Below are 5530 nucleotides of genomic sequence, written 5' to 3' on the forward strand. Positions count from 1 at the left end.
ACCGTATCATCAACGTTCACTGTTCACACAAAGGGAGCATGGAACGAGAAAGATGCATTTTAGGCGGAGCTGGAGCATTTCTATGACAGCTGCTCACGGTAGAATGTTAAGCTGATTAACGGCGACATGAACGCCCAGATTTTTTTGGTAGGGGAAACTTTGCCACTGCGACAACTATTCAGGTTATCTTTTGTGGCGAATCCAATGTAGTTGGAAGCGAGTTATTTGTTTGTCCACATGTGTCGTCCCAACCGCCCAGATTGGTCAGTAGGCAATACACAAACCGGTGATCGAGACGGACAGTCTGTACTCCGTTACGAACGACAACGACCAACGATGCGTGATCTTTACAGCCTTCCAAAAAATCAAGTATGTACAATACTCGTCGACCATGTACGCCGAGGCTCAACATGTAGCAGCTACGATCGTGCTGCGGAAATACTAGGAGCTGGAGACGGTACTACCAACGGAAGAATAAATCGGTGTGGTTACACTTAAGGATGGCTATAGCAACTTATGAAGCACCATAGGTAGTACTACTGAGCTAAAGAGAAGAATAAGGCTTAGGCGAGAATGCTGCAGCACCGTACGACGGTGAACGAGAAACGATATAAATAAGCGTTGATCAGAAAAAAAACTCGGTATTCGGACGAAAAAAGCTGTAGATCATGATAACGAGGCGATGGAACTGTGCGGCGATAATAAAACACGGAAATTCCACGACACGGCGAATCGTTGTCGCGAAGGCTATGTGCCACAAGTCGATATGTTTGAAATGATTGATAGCTGGAAGCATTATTATGACGAACATTTAAATGGCCAATCAGGTCACGATGATAGTAATGCGCGAATCAATCCGTGGACGCGCGCAGCTGACGACAGAATCCCAACACCGGATCGAGTTGAGGTTCAGAAGGAGATCGTATAGCTGATGAATACTAAAGATCAACATCCATGTGTTCTGTTCTAACACGGAGGAAAGTAATTGGCTAGAGCATTCCATTGGGTGATTTAGAAGATATAAGAGGAAGAAACTTTACCGGAGGATTGTATGGTGAGCATAGTTAGAATAGTTAGCACAGTTTACAAAAAGGACGAAAAATGGATTGCTGCAACTACCGAGCAATCACATTTCTGAACACCTGCAATTATGCAATTAGGGGAGCAATTATTTATCAGGACCTATCTTACGTAGCAAGGCAGTTCTTAGAGCAATCTTAAACGGATTTCACTGGTACAAGTCTTACAGAAGAGTCACGATTATCAATGATCAAAGCGAAAATCGATCGGGTGATGTGCTTCGTTGGAATATCACAGGCTTTTTCGAGTCCTTTTGTAACTCGAAAAAGTTTACAGCAAAGTTATGCGCTTTCTTGTATATTGTTCAATATTGCTTTGGAAGGTGTTATAAATAAAAAAATAAATGTCATGGGGAAGACCAGGGCTAGTTGGCGGTGTTTTCAGTTTTAAATTTTTACCGCTTTGATGTAGGTATATCTTGCAAAATAGAACACGCGGCATGAAAGAGCAGACTGTTGGCAACATCTCTGAGTTTTTATGAAGTGTTTGATGCATTGTCTCCATTTTTAGAGACAAAAATATGTAACGCGGAAAACCCGCCAACTTACCCCGGCCCACAGAGGAGTAACTAGAACAAATTCTTGTCCAAAAACCAAAAAAAAAAATTTCGATTCTTTATTTAGTTAATTTTTTTAGTACCTAAAAGCATACTGCATATTGTGGCAACATAATGAATATGTCGAAAATTGCTAAAGAATTTTTGCATGGATGCAAAATAGTGATATTTTAAGGGTTTTTAATCATTTTTTATTATATATCCAGCAAAATCGCTTTCAAATGATGATGACTGTATTAAATAAGACAATATTATAACAAACGTAATTGAACACAACTATTTGTATAACCTCAGCTTAAAAATAACTGAAAATAGTAGTGTTGCTATGTATTGGACCACCTTTAAAAACACCTTTTTTAAACAATTTGTTCCAAATTTGAATGATAAAAAAGTTACATTATACGGCAAGATCCGGCAAAGTTGCTGAAACAACATTACAACACAAGATTCCGGCTATCCAAAAAATATACAATCTCTTCCGATCTTTTCCGATCCACAAATTCTAAACGATTTGAAAATATTGATATTTTTACTAATTTGTGGTTCGCCAAAATGCTGTAGGGTCAAAAACTATGTTTGGCAAAATGAATATTTATGAATATGTGCACAGGTATCCCTTTTCTTCTCCCTTTTCCACTGACCAACTGTTCATGCAACGGGAAAAACAAATGTATTCACAAAGATCCTCTCGAAAATACTAGTATTCGGAAGGATCAAGAAAATTGACCCCTGCACTGGTAGGTGGATAGATGCCAAATAGTCCCAAAAAACAGTTATTTTCTATTTTTAGTTCATATTAAGGCATAATAACAGCAATAGCCGCAATAAATAGTTTTGGCTAGGCTTCGACCCCAGCTACTCCTCTGTGCGGCCCCGGGGTAAGTTTGCGGTATGTGTGGATACGCCAAAAACTAAGCAATCAAATGGAGATTCAACTACTTCAAGGGTCCTTTTGGAACGTGCTGAATATCTTTACAAGAAAACTGTATATTAACCGACATTTGCTATTATATTTCAGTTTCAATACCCCGGTATTTTGACTTTGACGTGTGCTCCCTATTCAAAAGCAAATTTTCGAAATTCTTTATGCGATTGGCCGGAATAAATGTCTCCTGCATTGATGAGATACACAAGAAAAAGATTTTCTTACTTTGGAATGAATTTCAGAAATAAATTTTTTTGATGACTTTTTTGCACTATAAATAGTACCGCCAACTTGCTCCGCGTGCAGCACCGCCAACTAACCCCAACCGCATATTTTATCAAAAACTATTTAAAAATAACTTTTGTTTGTGGATAGATGTAATATCTATACGGATACTGAAAGCTCTTTTCATACGCTATCGAAAAATATAATCATTCGGGAAATAGATTGAAAATCACCCAAAATAACGAAAAGTATTTAAAATTTAGAAAATTTTCTTGGTATGCTCAAAAACACAATATCACCCACAACTTCCACCAAACAAATAGTTTTGCAACAAAAACACATTGGATAATGGGTTTCATACAACTTGAGATACACAAAAAGAGCTATATGTCTAATAGAAACAGAGAAAAAGGGATTCCGCCAACTTACCCCAACCGCCAACTAGCCCCGGGCTCCCCTACGACCGAGTGCTTGAATATATGCGCTGCGGCGAGTAAAAAATCAACTAGTTCAGGCAGAAAACGATTTCTCCAAATTTTCACTGGAGTTGGTTATCTTTCTTCTTATTTTATCTTTGATCGCGTTGATATAGTAGCACGTAGCTTTGAGACGATGATGGAGTCATACGTCCCGCTGAAGGTCTAAGCAAAATGAATTGAGCTGGTAATAAATGTGTCAAACACAAAGTACATGAGAGCAAGAGGTTCGACGGAAGAAACATAGCGCACCTCACCGAGAGTGACGATTGATGGCAACGAGGTGGTCGATGAGTTCGTGTACTTGGGATCACTGATGACCGCCGATAAGCAAACCGGCAGAGAAATTCAGAGAAGTATTCTGGCAGGTACTTGGTAGGTACTTTGGGCTCGGTTTTTCGGTCGCACAAAGTACCCTACGGTTCGAAACAAACCAGCTACAAAAGATTCATTGGACCGATTGATCAAAGGGTTATGCAGGCAATGTTGCAACGTACTCTTGGTATTTTTGAACAGAAGGTGTTTCGAACGATCCACGGTCAGATGCAGCTGGAAGACGGCATGTGGAGATGGCGTGCGAACCACAAACAGTTGTTTGGATCGTTTACAAAATAAACGTAGCTGCGGTGAGTTGAGCACGTTTTCAAAATGGCTGGCGACAACCCGGTAAAATGGTTCCCCAAACTAGTCCGACTGACACAAGTAGGTATAGCGAGCAAGGTGGGTCGACCAAGATAAACGGAATCTAAGGAGTCTTCGTGCTCTGCAAAGCTGGCGACAAATGGCAATGGACCAAGAGAGCTAGAGACGACTTATTGATACAGCAAAAGGCATCGTGGCATTAAATTGATTGGTACGGTAGGTAACAAGAGTGAAAAAGGTTGATCCAAGCCAAGATCTCAGCGTCGTTAAAAACCCATTGCCACAAAATAAAAACAATCTAATATTTACTTCAGGGCTAACCTAAGTTGTGGTTCTACCTCAATATAGTTCCGCCCAAAAGAATTTTTACATTTTTATCTAGTTAAGTGATGGAAAATCCCAAAAGCTTGGAAAGATTATTGAAATCAAATAAAATGCCGTATAACGTAGGGAATATATTCCACGGGCAACCATGGTCGTGACTATTGTACTTAGAATCATGAACCAATTCACAAATTCATGAATAATATTTCATGATTTTGTGAACTATTTCACGAGCACGGATATCGGATCGTGACTAATATATTAGGAAACATGAATTAGTTCACGAGGATTGAATGGATTCGTGAATAAAATTCCGAGTTTCGTAAAATAGTTCACGAGAAAATATCCACAATGTTTTGATTTTGGAAACTAATGTTCCTAAATATATGAATTTTGTCGGTATGAAGTAGCAAGTTGCTTTACGCTCGTCCGGACACGCCGCAGACCCAGATGATTCGCATTTCTAATGCCAAAATATCCTGGCTCCTGCGGTAGCAGACAAAGAATTAAGTTGCCGGTAAACTATTAGCTTGCTCATATGCCCCTTTCCCACGCTTTTCTAAACCTTCTTCCTTCAACCCCTTGCTCTCCCTTCAGTACTATGGCTCTTAATATTGAAAAATATACTCCATTTTCCAGTCCCTTGCTAATTAAATGTCGTTAAAATCATATACGAATATCATCATGAGTCAACCTTTGGTTTTATGAATAATGTTCATAAAGTTGTGAACTATTTCACGTACAGAAAATCGTTTTGGTAGTGACAGGGCGGAAACCGTGACTGAAGTTCACAAAACAAAAACCAATATTTTCACAAATAAAAGCGTTATGCGTTCGGAATCGATTGGTAATTGAATAACGCAATCCCATCAACAGTTAATAGCGCTACAATCGTTTGAAATTATGCCACATTTTCGTGACATGAATCGCATTTTAAGTTTCATCCGACATAGTTTGGTTCTAAATGACCAAACCCACCGTCTGTACAATGCTGAATCACTTAAAGGAACGTTTGTCTGTTTACCGAAACGTAAACCGGCAACAGCGTCAGATTGTCAGGAAGCATTTCCAAGCATATTTAGGCATCTTGAGCATTCCTGTGACCAACCAATTCGGTGCTATTCGCAGAACAGTTCGTAGCATTCGCATTCGGGAAGGCTATTAAGCTATTGATCGAAAATGTTTTGCTACCTATAAGCATGGTTCATCAATCGGCTCTAGAGCATAATCGAAAGAGAAAAACGGCCCGTAATGGTCTAGCCTGATAAACCAAGTTCCATTTTTCCAATCTTTTATTCTATG

The sequence above is a fragment of the Topomyia yanbarensis genome, unplaced genomic scaffold (genome assembly GCF_030247195.1).
Source record: "Topomyia yanbarensis strain Yona2022 unplaced genomic scaffold, ASM3024719v1 HiC_scaffold_32, whole genome shotgun sequence".
In the NCBI taxonomy this organism is placed as follows: domain Eukaryota; kingdom Metazoa; phylum Arthropoda; class Insecta; order Diptera; family Culicidae; genus Topomyia; species Topomyia yanbarensis.